The sequence below is a fragment of the Schistocerca cancellata genome, chromosome 7 (genome assembly GCF_023864275.1).
Source record: "Schistocerca cancellata isolate TAMUIC-IGC-003103 chromosome 7, iqSchCanc2.1, whole genome shotgun sequence".
In the NCBI taxonomy this organism is placed as follows: Eukaryota; Metazoa; Arthropoda; class Insecta; order Orthoptera; family Acrididae; genus Schistocerca; species Schistocerca cancellata.
In genome coordinates this window covers 44,923,725-44,950,917 of record NC_064632.1, presented here as the reverse complement: position 1 = coordinate 44,950,917, position 27,193 = coordinate 44,923,725, and positions in this window count along the sequence as shown.

Genomic DNA, 27,193 nt, shown 5'->3' with positions numbered 1-27,193 from the left:
GCTGCATATCCCCCCCCCCCCCCCCCGCCCGAAACACGCGCCACCTAAATCCTACACTGCTGCGGGTATCCAAATTAGATTTGGAACCCTCTGTGGCAGGTAAAAACTGTACGTGTTTAATGGAGTTACTAGATCTGGTAAGGTATATAAGGGGAAAGTACAGAGACACACGTTGAGGGACCACTGTAAGGGACATACTGATGCCGCATACTCACTCGTGAGCCACCATTGTCGGTACTTGAGATATTTTCAGAGGGTCTTCGTTGTAGGTCTCCGTTCGGCTTGCTGGTCGAATCGTGAGATATCAAGATTTGTGTGGCATTCGGATGAAGCAGCAGCGCCATGATGGACTTCATGGGAACGTGATGGCAGTCGCACTCGCTGCCAAGGCTCAGGTCGGCCACTTGTGACCACCACAAGAGAGGATTTCGTAACTGCTTTACATATGCGCCTGCCAGTCGAGAACAAGTAACTGACTCCCTGTAGCATTCTGTATCGTTCCAATCCACTGTCTGGCGCCGCACCAGTCGGACTAGTGAACTACAATCTCACGTGTAGGCTGCCGTTAACACCGCACTACAACCCAAATCGCTGCATGTGGAGCAGTGTCACGACCAGGAAGAATCGACTGCTGACGAATGACATTGTATTGTGTTCAGCAATGAATCGCGTTTCTCCAGTACTTCTGATAACCATCGTCGACCAGTGTGGCGACGACTTGTGAAAGGTCCCGTTCTTCCACTGTTTACGACAGGCACATCGGTGTTACGCCACATCTACCTCTACATGGTTACTCTGCAATTCACACTTGAGTGCCTGGCAGAGGGTTCATACAACCATTTTCACACTACTTCTTTACCATTCCACTCTCGAATGGCACGTGGGAAAAGGAACACCTAAATCTTTCCGTTCGAGCTCTGATCTCTCTTATTTTATTACGATGATCATTTCTCCCTACGTAGGTGGTTGTCAACAAAATATTTTCGCATTCTGAAGTGAAAGTTGGTGATTGAAATTTAGTAAATAGATCTCGCCGCAAAGAAGACCGCCTTTGTTTCAGTGACTGCCACCCCATCTCGCGCATCAAGTCAGTGACACTCTCACCCCTATTGCGCGATAACACGAAACGAGCTGTCCTTCTTTCCACTTTTTCGATGTCCTCCGTCAGTCCTACGTGGTAAGGATCCCACACAGCGCCGCAATATTCCAGCAGAGGACGGACAAGTGTAATGTAGGCTGCCTCTTTAGTGGGTTTGTCGCATCTTCTAAGTGTTCTGCCAACAAACCGCAGTCTTTGTTTCGCCTTCCCCACAATATTATCTATGTGGTCTTTCCAATTTCAGTTCAAATGGCTCTGAGCACTATGCGACTTAACTTCTGAGGTCATCAGTCGCCTAGAACTTAGAACTAATTACACCTAACTAACCTAAGGACATCACACACATCCATGCCCGAGGCAGGATTCGAACCTGCGACCGTAGCGGTCGCTCGGTTCCAGACTGTAGCGCCCAGAACCGCACGGCCACTCCGGCCGGCCCAATTTCAGTTCCTCGTAATTGTAATTCCTAGGTATTTAGTCGAATTGACAGCCCTTAGATTTGTGCTATTTATCGTATACCCAAAATTTATCGGATTTCTTTTAGTACCAATGTGGATGACCGCGCACTTTTCTTTGTTTAGTGCCAATTGCTACTTCTCGCACCATACAGAAATTCTCTCTAGATCATTTTGTAATTGGAATTGATTGATCTTCTGATGATTTTACTAGACAGTAAATTGCAGCGTCATCTGTAAACAGTCTAAGGGAGCTGCTCAGATTATCACCTATATCATTTATGTAAATCAGGAACAGCAGAGGGCCTATGACACTAAATTGCAGAACGCCAGATCTAGCTTCTGTTCTACTCGATGATTTACCGTCTATCACTACGAACTATGACCTCTCTGAGAGGAAATCACGAATCCAGTCACACAACTGAGACGATACCCCATAAACAAGCAATTTGATTAATAGTCGCTTGTGGGGAACGGCATCAAAAACCTTCTGGAAATCTAGGGATATGGAACCGATCTGAGATCCCTCGTCCACAGCACTCATTACTCCATGAGAACAAAGAGCTAGCTGTGTTGCACAGGAACGATATTTTCTGAATCCGCATTGGTTATGAATCAGTAAGTCATTTTCTTCAAGGTGATTCATAATATTTGGTGATAATGCTCCAAAATCCTACTACAAATTGAAGTCAGTGATTTGGGTCTGTAATTCAATAGGTTACTCCTATTTCTTTTCTAGAATATTGGTGTGAGCTGTGCTGCTTTCCAGTAGGAACAGACCTGTCGTCAAGTGAGCGGTTGTATATGATTGCTAAGAAAGGCGCTAATGTGTCTGCATACTCTGAAATGATCCTGACTGGTATACCATCTGGTCCGGAAGACTTGCCTTTCTTAAGTGATTTGAGTTGTTTCGCAACACCTAAGATATCTACTTTTATGTCACTCAAGCTAACAGCTGTTCTGGTTTCGAATTCTGGAATATTTAACTTCGTCTTCTTTCGTGAAGGAATTACAGAAAATTGTATTTAGTAACTCCGCTTTAGTGGCACCATCATTGGTAACATTTCCAGCCACTATCGGGCAGTGACGGTATTGACTGTTTTTTGCCACTGGTGTACTTTACATTCGACCAGAATCTCTTGGAGTTTTCTACCACATTTTGAGACAATGTTTCATTGTGGAAACTATTAAAAGCATCTCGCATTGACGTCCGCACTAAATTTCGAGTCCTCTTGGCATCATGTCTTAGGGAGCCATCGTGTATAACTTCAGGTCAGAGCTGATGGTGACTGAGGGAACTGTGATGGTTCAAATGGCTCTAATCACTGTCTGAAGTCCTCAGTCCCCTAGAGTTAGAACTACTTAAACCTAACTAACCTAAGGACATCACACACATCCATGCCCGAGGCATAATTCGAACCTGCGACCGTAGCAGCAGTGCGGTTCCGCACTGAAACGCCTAGAACTGCTCGACCACAATGGCCGGCAGAACTGTTGAAATGTCCCCTTAGAAAAAATTATGAATTACTGTGCTGATAAACCTCTTACATTATTTGCTTTCAGTGCTGTGTCCTGCGTCCTCACGTGCTACCTTCTCCCACATGAATGTGTCGTTGTGTCATTTTTCAACAGGACAATGCCTCTCCACACATGGCACGGTTCTCTATGAAACATCTGCATGATGTTGGGTACTCCGGCAGCCAGAAGACCCCCAGACCTGTCTGTGACAGAACATGCGTCGAACCATCTGGGACGTCAACTCCATCTCCGTGGCACTACCCACGATATGAAGGACCAGTTGTTGACCAGCTTAGTTCAGGAGCTGATGCACAGACTTTATGACACCATTCCCAGCAGAATCAGTATCTGCGTCGAGGCCAGAAGGACTGCGACGTCATACTGATACGTGTGTGAGTCGTGTGCGGCTCATGTTCGTTATTGTTTAACATCTTGTTTCTACCGTACGGCCGCCTCGTCATTTTAATTTCAATTACTGGTGTCACTAAATTGCTGTCTTACCTGCCCGTGAGTGGCAGCAGTAGTACATGCCGATATTAGCCCTGCCGTATTAACTTTGGACGGCTATTACTTTCCGGTCGTCGTGTGTCGTGGGGTGAGAGATCGGGCCTGGAGCGGTTGGATTTGGAACGCGGCAGAAGTGCTGTTGGGACGCAGCAGCAGTCAGTGATGGAGCGTGTAACGGAACATATTAAAGGCTTTACTGTACCGAAGTATGTGATATCCTCCAAATTCAACCAGTTTAACGAGTATTTATGATTATAGAAAAGTTATTGTGTATGTTAACAATGATTGCATAACATGTCTGCATAAACAGTCAAACCATTAAATTATATTGAGTAACTGACCCACACAAAAGTTTATATCACTTGATCACTGATACAGCAAATGTCATCATGTAAAAACACTAAGTTCATCTTAAATAATTAATATGAAGTACGAAAAATAGTGGCCAACTTAGGTATTTTGGATCTCCTTAAATAAAAATCACCCAGTGAAACCTATTTGTTCACAAGGAGCGTTTTCACTCAGTATTCACGTAATCAATCCTATTTTAGACGAAAACCAATGTAATTCTTAATAATTCATGTTATTTACTTATTTATGCAAATTAGAGAAGTCAATTGACAAACTTCTAAAAAACGGCCTTTTTGTAACAAAGAATTATTCTCTCAAGTCAACAAATCTGTCTGTCATTTTAATAACATGTTAAATTATGTCACTCGATGCAAATTAATAACTTTTCTGCACAAATTATGATAACAGATGTACATGTGACTTGTAAACTATATCTCTTTTTAGTAGTTATTTGACAATGTTATAAATACAAGCAGCAAGAACGGTCGGGAGGCAGTCGGAATGTCACTTTGGTAAAGTGTGTTTGTGTGTTATTGTTTGAGGTGGATAAACAATGCAAAGAACATGTAACGGAAGTACTACTTGGTGTTGAGTCATGGTCTTTGGTGGACAGTGGAATTAAGATGGCCACCAGAGTAATAAATATTTGAAGTTTACATATTTGTTGGTTTCGCTCGTTCTTTATCATGAAAAGCATATAAAAAACACGGGACCTCATGTTTTTAACCCTAGACAACCAGATTTAGAGCCAGCATCAGCATCGAGACACAGCAGCGATCCAGCAAGTAGCAGCGATTACCACAACACAATGCATTTTAATGGCGCCAACCTAACATCAAGTGCTAACAAGCTCCGTAAATGGGAGTGAAATAGTGCGATTATAGCAATTAGCTATATCTACGACCAGGCGACCACCATTACAAGCGCTAGGGAGGCCCGGACAGCCAGTACTCGCCGACCGCTCGCGACACAGGATGAACTGTCTGATGGACGGAGATGGCAGCGGGATCGACCGTTGGTCGCGCCTTTGGGCGACGTGTGTTTGGTCTTTTGACAGTTTCTGGGCCTCGTCACTGGGTCATCTTGCTGGACGTGGCTCGGTTCCTTCTTGTGCGGAGACGACGTGGCCAGTTGGCATGAGTTACCTTTGGATGATTGGGTCCGAACCGGTGTGCCCGGATCGCTGCGTCTCCCAGTTCCCGACGGACGTCGGTTTGAGTCGGATTGGAGCTGCAGTGAGCTCCGGATAGTCTAGACCCGCCCGATCGTTGCTGACACACATGGTTTGAGTACCAACGACCTTGGTTGGTTGTTGGTCGATCGTCCGGTCAGAGGACGTGTGTTTCGTCACCGACCGTCCTTCGGTTTTGCGTGTGTGTCCGCCTGTCATTGGTTCTAGTTGTTCATCAGTTACTAGTTTTACGAGTGTTCGAATTTCTTGTGGCAGTGTTTCGTGCAACGCTGTGTACCCTGTGTCAGTTCGACTGAGCAATGCTTTAAATGCTGTAATGCTGTCTGCGTACTGAAATAGTCAGCTGGTCGGCTGCGACAGAGCAGCGAGTGTTTTCTTACCGTGTTGATGCTGTCCGCCACGGCGTGTAGTTCCACAGCCGTTGCGATGTCCATGTATGTCAGTAGTTATTGTGCCCTGGCTTATTAACACACCAATGGTTCAAATGGTTCAAATGGCTCTGAGCACTATGGGACTTAACTTCCATGGTCATCAGTCCCCTAGAACTTAGAACTACTTAAACCTAACTAACCTAAGGACAGCACACAACACCCAGCCATCACGAGGCAGAGAAAATCCCTGACCCCGCCGGGAATCGAACCCGGGAACCCGGGCGTGGGAAGCGAGAAGGCTACCGCACGACCACGAGATGCGGGCATCATACCAATGTTTGGGGACGAGTGTTACTGGTCTCTTCATCTCGCTGGCATTTTGATTGTAGTGTTTTTGATCTGGTGACTGAAATCAGGTAGTAGGTTGGTTCGTCGGCTTTCTGTCGGTTGGGTTGCCTTCCTATTTAGAGATTGTTGGTCAGTCTGAAACGTCCCCTTTGAAAAATTATACATGACTGTGCTTAAACTGACACACAATATTTTTAGCGCAACGCAATCTGACTTTCAAAAATCCCTACAAAAGAATGGCCCTGACTAACATTAACCTATACCTTTCACAAATCACTTACCTCACAAAAATCTTCATTACTCGAACTACTGCAATACAGCGAGCGCCACTACTGCCAGCTAAATAAAAGATTCAAACTACGGAAGGCACTAACTACTGATAGGCATACCTAGCAAATGAAAGATTTTAATAGAGAACAAACAATGTATTTACCTTAATAGTGTTGAAAAAGCATAATATACATAGCAGTTCATAATATACAGTCTTACGAATGTACTGTTTCTGATGGACACACCTCCAGATTATCCATTCTCAAAAATCGGCCATCTCACTTCCCCACATCCACCACTGCTGATGGCTCGCCTCCAACTGCCCAACGCTACGCACTGTTAACAGCCAACAGCCCAAGACTACAATGGCAGACAACAATGCAAACTAGCCACGGACTGCACACAGCACAGCCAGTGATTTTCATACAGCGCGCTACGTGGCGTTACCAATAAGAAAACCTAAACAGCCTACTTACAAGGCTGCCTTTCTCGCCTAAATGGGCGTTAGTTTTTACAATTCCAGGCCGACCCTTAGAAACTTCTGAGCGGCGTTCCGTGTCTGTTACGTAGTAACTTCCCTGTTTGAGTTTTAGTTCTTTGGTGATGTCTGGCCCTTCAGCCGAGTTTTTATATATCCTGAATTAATCTTCCTGTTTTGCCCTTCAGGCATATGGTTTTTATTCCTTATATGTGGCTTTCAGCCGAATTTTACTTCAAATCTTTTAAGGCCTTAAGCAGTTAAATTATTGTGTTGATGTGTGGCCTTCAGCCGAGTTTTAATATCTCTTAAATTAATGTTCTTGTCTTGCCATTAAGGCATAAGATTGTGATGCTTTTGTATGGGTCTTCAGCCGAATTTAGAATTTAATGTTTTAAGATAAGGCCTTCTGCCTTTCGATTTGAAACTCCTCCTATTGCCTAATATGCGGCCTCCGGCCAAGTTCCATTAAAATTAAATTTCTAAGACCTTCAGCCTGTTTAGATTGAAGATTTAGACAATATTCTTGGGTAAAATCTCCAGATGAACCTCGTATTTCAATTTCTTGCTTGACCTTGTGTCTTGGATTTTGAATGTAGCTTCAGCCGATCTAATCAAAGGAGGTCGATTGAAGTTCTGAGTGTTTTGCATCCTTGTTGTAATATTGTGAGTTGGTGAATAAAGTTATATGTTGAGGGTAACTGACAGCAACTTATTTCGGCCCCTTTCCATAACCTAATCCGCTCTGTCCTGCTACCTCAGGTGTTTCAGTGTACTCACACTGCCAAGTTCTTTGTAATTTTCACTCACCATTGCAATCGCTGAAATGACATGACATACCACTGCAACTCCTTAAGTTTCATTCAGTTACCTCCGCTCATTCAGAGTGATTCACTTTTTTTTTGCTAGGTAGTGGATACTCAATTCTTAATTTAGTGAGAAATGGTTTCAGTTCACATTGTGAACAACTCCCACAAGCATTACGTCATTCTTACGTCACACACAGTATCGGCGACCGCATGATCGGACCGCTTACAAGATTTCATGCGTGCATACCGGAGATTTACAAAAACAAGTCGTTCTTGGAATGATTTATGATAATTAATGCCATAATAAAATGCAACGAAATGATTTTTCGATGGTTAATTCCTTCATATAAGAGTGCTCTCTTATAAATGAGTTATTCTCGTCAATAATTTAAAAATTAAGAATGAAAGACACTTGTTTTATCATTTACAGTATGCCGTTTCAGTGTTACGGACCATTGACATAATTACCATTATCATTAACTGTCAATAATGCATCAACGATACAAGACCTCAAGATGGAATATGATAAACAAGATCGAAGTTAAACATCGCGTGGTTTCTGAAGTCAAAAGTTGTTGATACGCATCCCGTTACATGCAGTTTTTTCATGCTAGAGTTGTTAACACGTTCTGTTACTTTCTTATGAACGTAATAAAAGTATGTTCTGCAATATTTGATGTTATTTATATCTGAAAACGAAGGATGAAATATATATTTAACGATTTCCGAGTGTGTAGTTAGGCAGGAACCTAAGAGGACGCTTAAATTGCTGCGACTGAAACGACCAGCAATGAAATTCATGTTCTGCCTTTTAACTAAAATTTATCTCTCTTTTTTCTAATATGTGCCACCTTTTGAAGTGTGTAGTTAAGCAGGAACCGAAGAGGACAATTTAAATTGCTGCGAGTGAAACGAGGAGCATTAACATTCATATTCTTCCTTGTCACATATATTTCGTTGTTTATTTATGATAGTGTGATTAGCTTTAAAAGCAGCGACTAAAGCGAGCTGCAATAAAATTTGTATTTTTTTATCACAAATATTTGTCTCATTATTTTCGAATATGTAGCTGTTTCCGAGTGTGTGGCTAGGCAGGAACCTAATAGGACGGCTTAAACTGCTGCGAGTGAATCGAGGAGCAATAACATTAATATTCCTCTTTGTCAAAAAGTCGACAGCCATTCATGCGCTCGTAGATGATGCGCATGGCGTCACGTTTGCGAGAACTGTTAAGAGCATTATCCTGGTTAGCAGCGCTCGTAGTGCTGATTCTAGGACCACTGTTACGATTCATATACTGGTAACTTAAATTTTCCTGGAAATTCTTACTGCAGTGTTCACCTGAAATGAACGATAATTACCAAATTTTTGCTGAACTTTCGTGCTAGCTATACGAGTGAAAACTTAAGATACTTTTAATTAAATTCAAGGTTTATTTTTTAAGAAAGGAAGCCACCACCCCGAGGCCAGCGGGCGAGTGGTCTGTTGCTCTTTTCTTTCCGTCGTCCTCGTCTGATGCTGAGTGTACCACTGACTGATCCGTGCTGTCGTTTAGTATCGTTGAACGGCCCTGACCTATACTGGTGTCTACTGTGACTTATCAGTTTAGGTCAGGGGCGGGCAAACGTTGCACGCGGCTCATGAGCACACAGAGCTACACGTGTGCTGCTCGCGTGCAACCGTCGAACGGGACAGTGCCGACAGCCTGCAGGTTGCGGCAGTGTAGTACCAGGCTAAGCAGCGGACGTTGAAGCGAAGTGACCACTACGTAGTGAACGTTGTATTTCAATAACCGGAAAATGCAGAGTGAATCAAGGAAACGGAGAATTGGAGTTTTGCTATCTTTTAAAAAGGAATGGGAGAATCATTTGTTCTCTGTGGAAAAACGTGAAAATTGGAAATGTATAATATGTGACAGTACTTTCGCTGGTGAGCGGAAGTTTAATATTGAACGCCATTATAATACATTTCAGTATGTTGCCGTTCTTAGTGCAATAAAAGAGGAATTTCTCAAGCGATTTGGGGATATATCTTACTTATTCCAAGGTTTTGAATAGTTCTCGAGAGAATCTGGTTTCTGTAGATGATATTCATCTCAGTTTGCAAATGGAATTAATAGATCTACAGTGTAATTCTCGTCTGAGAGACAAGTTCCTTTTGGCAAGACGTGTCACGACTTTCCACAGCAAGAGTTTCCTCGTCTCCATCGTGAAGCCATGAAGATAGTCAATGTTGGGCTCGACTTACTTTTGTGAGAGATTTTTTTTCTGTTATGAAAATTAATAAGTCTCGGTTAAGAGCAAACATCAGTAATGAAAATTTACGTAACTGTTTGGGTTTGTCTGTATGTAGAAATTTTGTTCCAGACATTAAACGTATTGTAAACTCCACCTGTGATAATTAAACAAAACGTATCGTAGGTAATAGGTACTCTTTCAAACCATGATTACTTTCAAACACTCCTACTAACCTTATTCCTTCATTTAATAAAGCAGGCCAGGAAACAAAACGCATTACAGGGGAAGAAGCGCAGAGACGGTATGGTGGGGAGGGGTGAGAAGCGGGTGGCCAGCTTGCCCCTGTGTGCACGCAGAACACCTGTTAACTGCACACGTGCATGTGCACCGCACACGTGCAGAATTCCTGCCCGCCCCTGGTTTAGGTGGTCATACTTCGGTTATCGGAAGCCCATCTCCCTGCGCCAGCACTAATCTCCATATCCTGTGATGTGTGCTCTGAATTCTCTAATTGTTTTTTATCCCCATAATTCTAGGCTCAAGGCATCAATAGTGCTGTTGCACCCCAGAATACAGTGTGCACGACTAGATTTTTTGAAGTTTTTACTCTGCGAACTCAGAGCCAAGCAGGTGACCTCGGAACTGGTGTATCAATCGGGATCTCACCACGGCATACCATCAATATAGCAGACGCCAAGACACTAGCCGAGTGTTGCCACACGATCTCCGAGTGAGGGAAGCAAAAGAAAAAACACCGAAATTCATCATAACAGGGCAGTACGCTCTGTAACCCCAAGCACCAGACCGCCACTGTGACAGTCAAATGGGGACCCACATCGACATCCAAGGACAGAGACAAGGAACACCGACAAGTCCAATATCATCATCATCATCATCATCATCATCATCATCATTTAAGACTGATTATGCCTTTCAGCGTTCAGTCTGGAGCATAGCCCCCCTTATACAGTTCCTCCATGATCCCCTATTCAGTGCTAACATTGGTGCCTCTTCTGATGTTAAACCTGTTATTTCAGAATCATTCTTAACCGAATCCAGGTACCTTCTCCTCGGTCTCTCCCGACTCCTCCTACCGTCTACTGCTGAATCCATGAGTCTCTTGGGTAACCTTGCTTCTCCCATGCGTGTAACATGACCCCACCATCTAAGCCTGTTCGCCCTGACTGCTACATCTATAGAGTTCATTCCCACTTTTTCTTTGATTTCCACATTGTGGACACCCTCCTGCCATTGTTCCCATCTACTAGTACCTGCAATCATCCTAGCTACTTTCATATCCGTAACCTCAACCTTGTTGATAAGGTAACCTGAATCCACCCAGCTTTCGCTCCCATACAACAAAGTTGGTCGAAAGATTGAACGGCGCACAGATAACTTAGTCTTGGTACTGACTTCCTTCTTGCAGAAGAGAGTAGATCGTAACTGAGCACTCACTGTATCAGCTTTGCTACACCTCGCTTCCAGTTCTTTCACTATGTTGTCATCCTGTGAGAATATGCATCCTAAGTACTTGAAACCGTCCACCTTCGCTCGTCCCCCGCTTCCACTAAATCGTAGGCTTGAAAGGTGGCTACACTGAGCCACAGCGCCAGAAATCGCGCCAGAGAGTATTGTTCCGCCGCCTCCACTGGCAGTGATTATTGAGACGTAGCGGCAAGCAGTTCTTACCGAGAAGTTGTGGTGGACACTGCTTGTCGTGAAGTCAGAGTGAGATGTGGTAGTGGAGAGTGTTGTTCCATGTTTTATGCAGTGGTTAGATGGGAGAGATAGCAGATGTTATTCCAATGGAGATACTGTAATGGTCAGAGTGCTTTTCGTCAATGTATATGAAGGTAATAAATATTATGTTGTTTATTTATTTGTGTGTCCTGAATAATGTGCCATTATAGGTTCAGTCAACAAAGCATCTGGCTTGTGTTCTTGTATTAGAGTGTAATTTTGGTTTTCTTGCACAATTATGGCATTTGTAATTTTCTTTTATCACGTCAGTATAATTGCTATTTAAAAATTCTTGTCTTGTTGAAGAAGAACCGTGCCAGATGTGCGTTGAGTCATACTACCACATACAGAACAGGTACAATTGTGCTTTGTTGGTTTCGTAGGTTTTATAGTTGCTGGGGACTTAATTAATTAACTGTGTTAACGAAAATTTTCTTACATTCTTTGTTGTCATTCTAAGCAGTCAGATTGCGTACTAAAACTAGTCAGGTCCAGCCGTTTACGAGACTTGCGTAATCGGACATACAGCTACTAAAAATATTTGCATTCATATTTATTTTAATTGAGCCCCCATGCACGTGGCGACCGCTGCCTCGGATCGTCCCTTGGAATTCTTCTGATTGCAAAAATAGTAGACAGTAGTATTGTTGTAGTAATTTGTAGTTTAGTAATTGTAGTCTATTTTGCATGTGTAGATTTGGTAATTGGCATTCTTCTAATGGTATTTTTCAAAATTTAATTTGTGTTGTCTTGTATACGCGTTTGACAATTTAATGCAATTATTTCAATTGTTCGTTAATCGTGTTTGAGGGAAACATTTCGTGTGAATGATATTGTTGATGATAAAGTGTCATTATGTGTAAGTTTCGTACAGTGACGAGTTTTGTATATTTTGTAAATGATTACGCGATCAATGAAAAAGGCAAAAATGATGAATAGTGAGAATAACGAAATTGTTAACATGGCGAACTCCCCAAAAGAGGAAAACAGTGTGATGAATAATGAAGTGGAAAACAATGTAATAAGTGGGGAAAATAGTCCGGAACCATTTCAAAATTTTTCTCAATCAGAAAATTCACAGAATACGAGATTAACGATAGAAGATTCTGAAATAGTATCGAACACAGATAGCTTTACAGCTATGACGAAGGAAGCTGGTTTTGCGGGAAATGTTAGGGGCGAAAAGAATTTTGAAACAGTTAACATGGAGCAGTTGATGAGTGCAATATTAAATTTGGGATCACAAATGGGAACAATGGAAAAACGGTTAGACTCACTGGGATCACAAATGGGAACAATGGAAACACGGTTTGGATCTGAATTAAAAACAGAGATAGGAACAATTAAAACCGAGATGGGAACTTTGGGATCTGAATTAAAAACTGATATGGGAACACTGGAAACACGGTTAGACTCACGAATAGGGACATGTTTGAAAAATATGAAAGATGAATTAAAGAAAGAAATCAGAGAAGAAGTACAACCGATTTTGAATTCTCACAATAATAGATTAATTGCAGTAGACATTAGACAAAGGGAACAGGATAGAGAACAGGAAGAAAGAGATCGCGTGATAGTACAGAAATTTTCAGAGTTAAATTTACAACGTGCAAAAGATAAGGAAGAAATATTTGAGAGAATCGAGGAATCCGTACCAAATGACAGATTAAATAACCTAACACAACAGTATGAACAGTTAACTACTAAATGCGTTAATACTGAAACGCGAGTCGCGACACTTACGGAAGACGTAAATAAACAGAAAGAACAAATTGGTGACTTATCTGAAAGAGTGGAGGAGATTTCAGATAAATTGACAAATCTTAGTTTAAATGGGGACAGAGATTCAGATGACACAGCTCCATTGCCATTTTCAGAAACCGAAGAGTACCAGAGCATAAGTAAACATGTTGAAAATCAGGGAAAATTTAATGAACGCGTTAAAAGGGAAGTTGAGGCATTACGAAAGCAAGTCAAACAGATCGAAGGCGAAATTGTAGGAAAAGACAGCAAAAGAAATTTAGAATCACAGATACCAGAGGGGTTTGAAGAAAATAATTTGTTTCATTTACGGGATGCAAGAAGGGAGCGCCAGGCGCGCGAACTTGACAATAATCGGCATTGGGACTGGGACAGACGCGGTAGGTCTTTGTCGCCAAAAGGCGAAAACTTTGACTATAAACACTTTTTGACTGTTCGGAAATTTAAGATCTTCCGCAATTCTAAGAATGACATACATCTATGTGCATGGTTAGATCAATTTATGTACGCACTTCCGCCAAATTTGCCACTAAGTCACAAACTAGAATTTATGTGCGGCTATTAATGTCCTCAGGGGATTCACTACTCTAAGTGAATATATGCCGTAGCGAGCATAGGGCCCCAAGCTGTAGTGGTGCTATTTCTCTTTTAGTTTTCTGTACCGCTGCCTACTCTTTTACTATTCTTTGCATCTGTCAAAACAACTCTTCGACTATCAATCTATCTAGAGAGCGTGTAAAAAAATTACCGGATATGACTATTTTACCCAAAAGTGACTTCGGAAATTATCGTTTGGACTTTACCTTCAGCAGCATTCATTCGTAGTTTAAATGAAATTTTACCTGTTTATCTTCGTGACAATATTACTTCTTATGTCGACGACATTCTTATTGCTAAACATTCTTGGAGTGAGCACAACAAAATTTTGGATTCATTATTACGTATTTTTGCAAGAGTTGGCATTACAGTGAACTTAGAAAAATCTGAATTTGGTCGTTCTCAGGTGAAATTTCTCGGTCACATTATTTCTACAGAAGGTATTCTTCCTGATCCAGAAAAATTAGACGCTATTCGTAATTATGCTGTTCCTACTACAAAACGTGATGTTCGTAGTTTCCTTGGTGTCTGTAATTTTCTTAGTCGCTTTGTTACATTGGACAATTTGGCCACACCTCGTTTTTGCGATCTATCTGGAAAGTTCTTTTCAAACGAAAATCGGTCGACAACTCTGTTTGGTTAGTTTGTATTCCTGATGAGTGGGTTAATAAGCTGATTTGGTATACGCTTTTCAGTTATGCACACTTTGGTCCCAGAAAATGCTTTCATAAATTACGAGAAAATTGCTACTTCAATAATATGGAAAAACGTATTCGATTTGTTCTTGCCAAATGCAAATTATGTCAAAAGGCTAAGCCGCCAACAGTTTCTCATAGAGCACCGTTATTTCCTATCATTCCAGCAAAATTAAAGGACATGGCTGCAGTTGATTTGTTCGGTTCAGTGGTTCGTTCTACTAATGGTTTTGCGTACATTTTCGTAGCAGTGGAACTGACATCAAAATATGTGTGTTTTACACCGTTACGCAAAGCAACAGCTCGTTCAGTATCTAACGCTTTCATCAAACATTTTCTTAAAGAAGTGGGTCATGTTGATAAGGTTATATCAGATAATGGATCACAGTTTCGTTCTAAAATTTGGCTTCGTATTCTACGGCGTCGTAAAATTAAACCAATTTTCATTTCACTTTTTCACTCCCAATCTAACGCTTCAGAGAGATGGATGAAGGAAATCAATAAATTGTGTCGTCTTTATTGTCATCAGAATCACAGAACGTGGGATCAGTATCTTCATATTTTTCAAAATATTCTGAATGAACTTCCTAATGACTCAACTTCTTTACTGCCTATACTGATATTAAAAAACAAAGCACCGACAAATCGCATTTCTGAAATCGTTCCTTTTCCGCCTTCACGGAAACTGCGGCATTCTGAAGTTGTGAATCTGGCTCTACAAAATATTGCATCTGCGGCTGCTAGAAGAGAGAAATCAGCTAAGCGTCCTGGTCGTTTAAAAATCTTGTCAGTTGGTCAGAAGGTGTTAATTAAGTCCCATCGTTTGTCTCACAAAGGAAAAGGCTTGTGTCGCAAATTTTTTCTGCTTTATAACGGTCCATATAGAATTCGCAAAATTATTCATGATAACACTGTTGAAGTAGAAACTCTTAAATCTCGACGCTCTAAGGGAATACATCATATATCAAACGTTAAAATTTTTGTGGAATGACATACTTGTGAGAAACTAACAGCTAGATGTAAACATGCGGAGAGTACAAAGGATACCGCGCTGTGTTTTGGCGGTGGCATATACTCAAAGCAACAGTCAAGTCTGCGCGCCGCACAGGGCAGTCGTTGACCGCAAACAATTGCTTTATACGTTATGCGCCTACAGCTGATCGAGCGCTCGGTGCGAATGCATTGACAGCCGTAAACAAATACACAGTCCTTCTCCGAATAAAATCAGTATAAAGCTATAGTGACTTGATGAATTATGTTATTAACATTCAGTATTTTTCAGGATACGGTTCTATAAAATATTTAAGAACTTCAGGTAAATTCTGTGCGTGTCTGACGTTAAGACGACTTGCTATCGAGATATTTTCAGGAAGAATGTAATTTCCAAGAAAAAACTAATAAACAAAAAAAGGTAACTGTTAATTGAGTTCATTTTCAGGTAACATATTTCCACTTAGGTACGTACTTTAGACGTAATTTGCTGCTCGCGATTACGTGATTCATACTTTGTGCTAAACTTCATGTTCAATGAAATTACTTGTGAAGCGACGTGCTTGCGTATGTTAACTGATTTTGACAATGATTATTAATGAACTGGATTGTTACTTGTGTATATTATGCATCGCTTGGCTGCACTGCTTTTTCACTGATGTCGTATTTTTAATTATGTGCCTGCTGTGCCTATTTATTTAAATTATAATTGTCACCTGATAAATTGTGCTGATGTGGTTAGGTATGTAAGTTATACTTTGTGATTTATCTGCTTGCGCCTTCATGTTTACTTATTAAGATACGATGCTAATGACCTGTTTAGTACGTAAGATATATGTTTACTGCTATGCGTATGGATTGCACATTTACACATTTCTGCTTGTTGTCATAACTATACTTTAATTTGGTATACAGAAATGCTGATATACTGTGTATGAACATAGAGTTTAGGTTACACTATGGTATTAGTTACAGATTGTTTGCTTGGCAGAGCCTCGTTGTAAGAATTGTGCTGCATCCACTTGTTGACATTCTGATCACTACTGGTATATTTACTCGCTGTTGCTTGTTTTGCTTACGCTCAGTGCTTTATATTTTAACATAAGAAAATGAACTGCAGTAATTCGACGAGCGACTTTAGTACAAGAAACATCATAGAAGTCACATGAGCTGGAGGTTTTATGAAAGCTGTATAAATGTATGCCAATAGGAAGGAAGCTAACGACATGACATACCAACACAGTTATTACACTGCACTTTTCGTGAGCAATTGAAATAGGAAGTGACACTTGACACAAGAAATACTCCACACGTTTGCTTCTGTTTGCCATAATTCTTGAAGTGGTGTACACACTGTGAAATATTAGGATCATTCACACTCCGTAATCGTACTTAATTACTGAGAGTTATTCGAATCAAGTCTGTTAGAGGTCATGTATGCATTCTTTGTTTATAATTCATAATGAGTAGAAGATTTTGGTCAGATGGATTACACGGAGGTTGTGTGTTGACAGTGTGTCTTCGGATTGTATGGGATGATGAGGTTTGCATTAGGATTTTATCTGTACTTATTCGAGGAGACTGACTAGAGGAAAGAGTTGTTATGAAAGTGAATTGATACTGGCAATAAGGTTTATATGTATCGACGTATTGAAGAGGTATTATGGAGGTATTGAGATTATATGAAGTTGATTGGAGTTATGGTGTATAAGAGGTAAAATAAGTGAGGTACATTTTTTTTTTTTTTGTTGGTCTATATGGAACAAGGAGGATGAAGATAGCAGACTAGAACACTAAAGTGGAAGGAAGATTGTCTACACACACTTTGTTAAATCACTAAGCAGTATGTACTTTTTTTTTGGGAGAGAGGAAGTATTTGCATATCTTGGCTCACTGACAGTTGTTCAGCAACCGTACATTTTGATCTGCTTGGCAAACATTGGTCTTGACATGATGACTATGACGTTGACTCAACTATTATTGACTGTTATACATTGCTGCCACTACTACTTGATACACATGATGAACATCAAATTTTGACAGAATTGCATTTACACATTTAACACTATTCAATTACACAGTAGTACTTAATGTGGATGAAAGATGAGTGAGTGTGTTTTGTGTGTTTTCCTTTCCTAATCCTACCCACCTATCTCCTAAATATTATTTTATTTGTTTGTAGTGGCTTGCACTGACACCCATAAATATTATAGGTTTACTGATGTTTGTGTATTTGTAATAGTAATATGACAATTACCTGATATCATTTGTGTATTTATTATGATTTGTATGTTTAGTGTAAGAGCATTGTAAAAGCATTTGTATGTGCATTCAAACTATTGTTCATGATTGAACTGTCTGATTAGTGATAGTAAATATTATGGACTGTTACTTGTACTTTTTCTACATGATTGGTGCCACTAGGACATGTTTAATTTGTGCTGAGGAACAGTGTGATCAGTGATAGTTGTTTAATGTCATTTGTCGGTGTCTGCACCTACTCAACAATGCTGGGTGCCACTGATGAACTGCTTCTACTGAAATGATGTCACCTGATGGTGTCTGCACCTACTCAACATTGCTGGGTGCCACTGATGGACTGCTTCTACTGAAATGATGTCACCTGTTGGAGTCTGCACCTACTCAACATTGCTGGGTGCCACTGATGGACTGCTTCTACTGAAATGATGTCACCTGTTGGAGTCTGCACCTGTTCCACAATGATGGGTGCCACTGATGGACTGCTTCTACTGAAATGATGTCACCTGTTGGAGTCTGCACCTGTTCCACAATGCTGGGTGCCACTGATGGACTGCTTCTACTGAAATGATGTCACCTGTTGGAGTCTGCACCTGTTCCACAATGCTGGGTGCCACTGATGGACTGCTTCTACTGAAATGATGTCACCTGTTGGAGTCTGCACATACTCCACAATGCTGGGTGCCACAGATGGAGCTACTTCTATGGAAATGATGTCATTTGTCGGTGTCTGCACCTACTCAACAATGCTGGGTGCCATTGATGAACTGCTTCTACTGAGAAATGTGACTTGTTGCTGTGTGTACCTCTTCAACATTGCTGGGTACCACAAATGGAACTGCTTCTACTGAAATGATGTTACTTCTTGCTGTCTGTACCTCTTCAACATTGCTGGGTACCACAAATGGAACTGCTTCTGCTGAAATGATGTTACTTCTTGCTGTCTGCACCTACTCAAAATTGCTGGGTGCCACTGATGAACTGCTTCTACTGAAATGATGTCACCTGATGGTGTCTGCACCTACTCAACATTGCTGGGTGCCACTGATGGACTGCTTCTACTGAAATGATGTCACCTGTTGGAGTCTGCACCTGTTCCACAATGCTGGGTGCCACTGATGGACTGCTTCTACTGAAATGATGTCACCTGTTGGAGTCTGCACCTGTTCCACAATGCTGGGTGCCACTGATTGACTGCTTCTACTGAAATGATGTCACCTGTTGGAGTCTGCACCTGTTCCACAATGCTGGGTGCCACTGATGGACTGCTTCTACTGAAATGATGTCACCTGTTGGAGTCTGCACCTGTTCCACAATGCTGGGTGCCACTGATGGACTGCTTCTACTGAAATGATGTCACCTGTTGGAGTCTGCACCTACTCCACAATGCTGGGTGCCACAGATGGAGCTACTTCTATGGAAATGATGTCATTTGTCGGTGTCTGCACCTACTCAACAATGCTGGGTGCCATTGATGAACTGCTTCTACTGAGAAATGTGACTTGTTGCTGTGTGTACCTCTTCAACATTGCTGGGTACCACAAATGGAACTGCTTCTACTGAAATGATGTTACTTCTTGCTGTCTGTACCTCTTCAACATTGCTGGGTACCACAAATGGAACTGCTTCTACTGAAATGATGTTACTTCTTGCTGTCTGCACCTACTCAACATTGCTGGGTGCCACTGATGAACTGCTTCTACTGAAATGATGTCACCTGATGGTGTCTGCACCTACTCAACATTGCTGGGTGCCACTGATGGACTGCTTCTACTGAAATGATGTCACCTGTTGGAGTCTGCACCTACTCAACATTGCTGGGTGCCACTGATGGACTGCTTCTACTGAAATGATGTCACCTGTTGGAGTCTGCACCTGTTCCACAATGCTGGGTGCCACTGATGGACTGCTTCTACTGAAATGATGTCACCTGTTGGAGTCTGCACCTGTTCCACAATGCTGGGTGCCACTGATGGACTGCTTCTACTGAAATGATGTCACCTGTTGGAGTCTGCACCTGTTCCACAATGCTGGGTGCCACTGATGGACTGCTTCTACTAAAATGATGTCACCTGTTGGAGTCTGCACCTACTCCACAATGCTGGGTGCCACAGATGGAGCTACTTCTATGGAAATGATGTCATTTGTCGGTGTCTGCACCTACTCAACAATGCTGGGTGCCATTGATGAACTGCTTCTACTGAGAAATGTGACTTGTTGCTGTGTGTACCTCTTCAACATTGCTGGGTACAACAAATGGAACTGCTTCTACTGAAATGATGTTACTTCTTGCTGTCTGTACCTCTTCAACATTGCTGGGTACCACAGATGGAACTGCTTCTACTGAAATGATGTTACTTCTTGCTGTCTGCACCTACTCAACATTGCTGGGTGCCACTGATGAACTGCTTCTACTGAAATGATATCACCTGTTGGAGTCTGCACCTACTCAACATTGCTGGGTGCCACTGATGGACTGCTTCTACTGAAATGATGTCACCTGTTGGAGTCTGCACCTGTTCCACATTGCTGGGTGCCACTGATGGACTGCTTCTACTGAAATGATGTCACCTGATGGTGTCTGCACCTACTCAACATTGCTGGGTGCTACTGCTGGAACTGTCAACCACTTGTTATGAAAACATTTTATGTCAATATTTGTATAAACTGATTTTTTGTGTATTACTGTTTGTGAAAAGTTATAAGACTCTTACCTGCTCATATTCGTCATTGCTGACGCTATCGATTGAATTGTTTAACCACATGATATTTCTGTAAACTATTATGTAAAGTCATATGTATGAAAGAATTTGTATTCCTTACTGTATTTTGTATATTAGGCTATTGTAAGGTCAGTGCAAAGCCAAAATTTTATCTAGTTATATGATACTTACGTATTAATATTATCTTTTATTTTTGTCTGTATTTTTTTCGACGAATTTGGTGGTATTTTCACCACCAATGCTGGCAAAAATACCATCAAATTCTAGCCCGTGGAGGAAGGGCATATGAAAGGTGGCTACACTGAGCCACAGCGCCAGAAATCGCGCCAGAGAGTATTGTTCCGCCGCCTCCACTGGCAGTGATTATTGAGACGTAGCGGCAAGCAGTTCTTACCGATAAGTTGTGGTGGACACTGCTTGTCGTGATGTCAGAGTGAGATGTGGTAGTGGAGAGTGTTGTTCCATGTTTTATGCAGTGGTTAGATGGGAGAGATAGCAGATGTTATTCCAATGGAGATATTGTAATGGTCAGAGTGCTTTTCGTCAATGTATATGAAGGTAATAAATATTATGTTGTTTATTTATTTGTGTGTCCTGAATAATGTGTCATTACAGGTTCAGTCAACAAAGCATCTGGCTTGTGTTCTTGTATTAGAGTGTAATTTTGGTTTTCTTGCACAATTATGGTATTTGTAATTTTCTTTTATCACGTCAGTATAATTGCTATTTAAAAATTCTTGTCTTGTTGAAGAAGAACCGTGCCAGATGTGCGTTGAGTCATACTACCACATACAGAACAGGTACAATTGTGCTTTGTTGGTTTCGTAGGTTTTATAGTTGCTGGGGACTTAATTAATTAACTGTGTTAACGAAAATTTTCTTACATTCTTTGTTGTCATTCTAAGCAGTCAGATTGCGTACTAAAACTAGTCAGGGCCAGCCGTTTACGAGACTTGCGTAATCGGACATACAGCTACTAAAAATATTTGCATTCATATTTATTTTAATCGAGCCCCCATGCAGGCTCCAGCTTTTCTGCTTAAATAACACACATTGTGATGCCATCAATATGTCCAAATCACCAGTACCAGAAAAAATGATAACCCCTTGAGTTTCAGTGGGCACATGACCAGCTGACTGATATTGGTGTCCCTGTTACCAGCTGGCTGACTTCTACGACAAGACACAGCCAGTCACATGAAATCCTCAACTGTGGTCTACACCCGCTGCATAGTTGGTCATCATGGATGAGCATAGCACTGGTGTGCTGCCAGCCCTTCGTCACTGAGAGTCGTTCGTGGATGATCTATCATCCACACACCGTCCACACCTGGTACCTCTGTGCAGCTCCCTGGCCATTCCGTGTACATCTGCTGCAGTCTTGGTCAGCCTGTCCTCCACAACCATCGTCCTGGACAACGGATTGTCTATGCTCCCCCAAGTGCAAGAGGGGCTGTCCACTGGAGCACTGAGGTACAGAACCGCCATCTCAGATAACGGACAGCGCCTAGTCATCTCGCCCATTGTACTTCACACGCCAAAGTACTGGCTACAGCTCATTGAACTGCGACATCAGCGTTACGATTTACTGACGCGGTGAGACAGCAATTCTCTTCAGTGCGCTCGTGAGATCCGCAAGCTGCACGAAGCCAAGAAGCAGCTACAAAACTCTGTGTATTCATCCTGACAATAAAGTGTCATTCCAGATGTTATTGTACTCACCACTTCCACACCACTGATTGGCCCCCCTTGTCCCTAGCGGCCTTGGTCAATCCGGGCTGCTACAGTTATTTCCCACAAGCGCCTTCTTCCTGGTTAACAACAGCTCTCAATGTGATCTCTCAATGTGAGTCTCGGCGTGATCTGTTAATGATGTGGTCCCGGGTGTTATGCCGAGCTATTGTTTTCATTTAATGCGCAATATTTCGACTAGTAGAAGCCAACCTCGGGGAAGATCAGTTTGGATTCCGTAGAAATACTGGAACACGTGAGGCAATACTGACCTTACGACTTATCTTAGAAGAAAGATTAAGGAAAGGCAAACCTACGTTTCTAGCATTTGTAGACTTAGAGAAAGCTTTTGACAATGTTGACTGGAATACTCTCTTTCAAATTCTAAGGGTGGCAGGGGTAAAATACAGGGAGCGAAAGGCTATTTACAACTTGTACAGAAACCAGATGGCAGTTATAAGAGTTGAGGGACATGAAAGGGAAGCAGTGGTTGGGAAGGGAGTAAGAAAGGGTTGTAGCCTCTCCCCGATGTTATTCAATCTCTATATTGAGCAAGCAGTAAAGGAAACAAAAGAAAAATTTGGAGTAGGTATTAAAATCCATGGAGAAGAAATAAAAACTTTGAGGTTCGCCGATGTCATTGTAATTCTGTCAGAGACAGCAAAGGACTTGGAAGATCAGTTGAACGGAATGGATTTTGTCTTGAAGGGAGGATATAAGATGAACATCAACAAAAGCAAAACGAGGATAATGGAATGTAGTCGAATTAATTCGGGTGATGCTGAGGGTATAAGATTAGGAAATGAGACACTTAAAGTAGTAAAGGAGTTTTGCAATTTGCGGAGCAAATGATGATGGACGAAGTAAAGAGGGTATAAAATGTAGACTGGCAATGGCAAGGAAAGCGTTTCTGAAGAAGAGAAATTTGTTAACATCGAGTATAGATTTAAGTGCCAGGAAGTTATTTCTGAAAGTACTTGTATGGAGTGTAGCCATGTTTGGAAGTGAAACATGGACGGTAAATAGTTTGGACAAGAAGAGAATAGAAGCTTTTGAAATGTGGTGCTACAGAAAAATGCTGAAGATTAGATGGTTGGTTGGTTTGGGGAAGGAGACCAGACAGCGTGGTCATCGGTCTCATCGGATTAGGGAAGGATGGGGAAGGAAGTCGGCCGTGCCCTTTCAGAGGAACCATCCCGGCATTGGCCTGGAGTGATTTAGGGAAATCACGGAAAACCTAAATCAGGATGGCCGGACGCGGGATTGAACCGTCGTCCTCCCGAATGCGAGTCCAGTGTCTAACCACTGCGCCACCTCGCTCGGTGAAGATTAGATGGGTAGATCACATAACTAATGAGGAAGTATTGGGGAGAAGAGAAGTTTGTGGCACAACTTGACCAGAAGAAGGTATCGGTTGGTAGGACATGTTCTGAGGCATCAAGGGATCACCAATATAGTAGTGGAGGGCAGCGTGGAGGGTAAAAATCATAGAGGGAGACAAAGAGATGAATACACTAAGCAGATTCAGAAGGATGTAGGTTGCAGTAGGTACTGGGAGATGAAGAAGCTTGCACAGGATAGAGTAGCATGGAGAGCTGCATCAAACCAGTCTCAGGACTGAAGACCACAACAACAACAACATTTCGACGATCGACAGGGCTGCCTTCTTCATGCGCTGACAACCTGGACTCCAACCACACTGTGAAGCCTGACTGGTTGGAGTCCAGTAGCAAGTACAAGTAACAGCAAAACTAGCAGCACATGAAGAAGGCAGCCCGGTCGATCGTCGAAATATTGCGCACAAAATGAAAACAATAGCTCGGCAGAACAGCCAGAAGCACGCCATTAATCAGCGAAGCCGAGACAACTCGAGACGACAGTCCAGTTCATGCAGCGAGTACTGATCTTAATCTAACCTTTAGATCGATATATTAGTGAATCTGAATTGAGGATGCGCCTTAGAATTTGTTACTGTTCACTGAGGCCACGTCCGACCACCGAAGCACTGAGGACTACAACGGCAGCCAGCACTGTGCAGCAGTATTACACTCCTGGAAATTGAAATAAGAACACCGTGAATTCATTGTCCCAGGAAGGGGAAACTTTATTGACACATTCCTGGGGTCAGATACATCACATGATCACACTGACAGAACCACAGGCACATAGACACAGGCAACAGAGCATGCACAATGTCGGCACTAGTACAGTGTATATCCACCTTTCGCAGCAATGCAGGCTGCTACTCTCCCATGGAGACGATCGTAGAGATGCTGGATGTAGTCCTGTGGAACGGCTTGCCATGCCATTTCCACCTGGCGCCTCAGTTGGACCAGCGTTCGTGCTGGACGTGCAGACCACGTGAGACGACGCTTCATCCAGTCCCAAACATGCTCAATGGGGGACAGATCCGGAGATCTTGCTGGCCAGGGTAGTTGACTTACACCTTCTAGAGCACGTTGGGTGGCACGGGATACATGCGGACGTGCATTGTCCTCTTGGAACAGCAAGTTCCCTTGCCGGTCTAGGAATGGTAGAACGATGGGTTCGATGACGGTTTGGATGTACCGTGCACTATTCAGTGTCCCCTCGACGATCACCAGTGGTGTACGGCCAGTGTAGGAGATCGCTCCCCACACCATGATGCCGGGTGTTGGCCCTGTGTGCCTCGGTCGTATGCAGTCCTGATTGTGGCGCTCACCTGCACGGCGCCAAACACGCATACGACCATCATTGGCACCAAGGCAGAAGCGACTCTCATCGCTGAAGACGACACGTCTCCATTCGTCCCTCCATTCACGCCTGTCGCGACACCACTGGAGGCGGGCTGCACGATGTTGGGGCGTGAGCGGAAGACGGCCTAACGGTGTGCGGGACCGTAGCCCAGCTTCATGGAGACGGTTGCGAATGGTCCTCGCCGATACCCCAGGAGCAACAGTGTCCCTAATTTGCTGGGAAGTGGCGGTGCGGTCCCCTACGGCACTACGTAGGATCCTACGGTCTTGGCGTGCATCCGTGCGTCGCTGCGGTCTGGTCCCAGGTCGACGGGCACGTGCACCTTCCGCCGACCACTGGCGACAACATCGATGTACTGTGGAGACCTCACGCCCCACGTGTTGAGCAATTCGGCGGTACGTCCACCCGGCCTCCCGCATGCCCACTATACGCCCTCGCTCAAAGTCCGTCAACTGCACATACGGTTCACGTCCACGCTGTCGCGGCATGCTACCAGTGTTAAAGACTGCGATGGAGCTCCGTATGCCACGGCAAACTGGCTGACACTGACGGCGGCGGTGCACAAATGCTGCGCAGCTAGCGCCATTCGACGGCCAACACCGCGGTTCCTGGTGTGTCCGCTGTGCCGTGCGTGTGATCATTGCTTGTACAGCCCTCTCGCAGTGTCCGGAGCATGTATGGTGGGTCTGACACACCGGTGTCAATGTGTTCTTTTTTCCATTTCCAGGAGTGTATATTCATATCCATTGTGCATTCAGACAGACTTTGGCATTTCCAGCAGGACAATGTGACACCCCACACGTCCAGAATTGCTACAGAGTGACTCCGGGGACGCTGTTCTGAGTTTAAACAGCTCTACTGGCCAGCAAACTCCCCAGACATGAACATTATTGAGCAGATAGGGGATGGCTTGCAACGTGCTGTTCAGAAGAGATCTCCGCCCCTTCGCCCTTCGCACGCTTACGGATTTATGGACAGGTCTGCGGGATTCATGGTGTAGTTCCCTCCAGCACTACTTCAGACATTAGTCGAGTCCACACCACGTCGTGTTGCGCCACTTCTGCTTGCTCGCGGGGGACCTACGCGATATTAGGTTGGTGTACCAGTTTCTCTGGCTCTTCAGTTTATATATTTAATGGTGATAGTACCCAGAACCACAGATGTTAGTATCTTAGACGAACAAAGTTTGTTACTTCGCTGCATTAGCTCACACCTTGCTTATGGTTAGTAAGACGATATGTGTCTTGTGAAATTTCTCAGTGCTGTGTTAAATGGTCGTTGATGACCATTTTGGTCATGACTGTGGGTGTCAATTTTTATCGTCTTTGAGAAAATTGTTAATTTCATCACCATAGTCTCCTGTAGCAGCAGTATTATTGTGACTGCAGGTGGGAATCGCTAGTGAAGTGAATGTAAAACCATTTCTTGTGTGTATCAGAGGTAGTGGCTGCCATTATAGGCTCCGAGAATTCTGTTGCGTGGCGACTATCTCTTGTTACTGCTGTACACCAACCTGATTTAAGGACATCCTCAAAAATATAGTGTGGTTTTACCAAAACAGTGTTTTATTTATTTGATGGTGTGCGAACCTCTTTCTGAGCTGTGTTCGGTTAATGCAAAAAGTAACTGTGCCACACCAGCTGGAACGCAGCATAAGAATAAATGCAGTGCATGTAAGGGCAGGTTGGTTTTAACGGGTAGAGAACGTATGTTCGGGCTATGAGTACACAGTGAAACGTCCCCTTAGAAACATTATACAAGACTGTGCTTAAAGTGACACACAATATTTTTTAGCGCAACGCAATCTGACTTTCAGAAATCCCTACAAAGGAATGGCCCTAACTAACATTAACCTATACGTTTCACAAATCACTTGCCTCACCAAAAATCTTCGTTACTCGAACTACTGCAATATAGCGAGCGTCACTACTGCCAGCTAAATAAAAGATTCAAACTACTGAAGGCACTAACTACTGATAGGCATAGTTAGCAAATGAAAGATTTTAATAGAGAACAAACAATGTATTTACCTTAACATCATAATATATATAGCAGTTCATGCCATCCAGTATTACAAATTTCAAACCTCCGCCATCTCTCTCCCCACATGCACCACTGCTGGCGGCTCATCTCCAACTGCGCGACGCTACGCGCTGTTCACATCCAGCTGCCGCTGCCCAACACTACAATGGCAGACAACAATGCAAACTAGCCACAGACTGCACACAGCACAGCCAGTGATTTTCATACAGAGCGCTACGTAACGTTGCCGATAAGAAAACATAAACAGCCTATTTACAACAGCACCAGGAGGTATGTCTTTGTT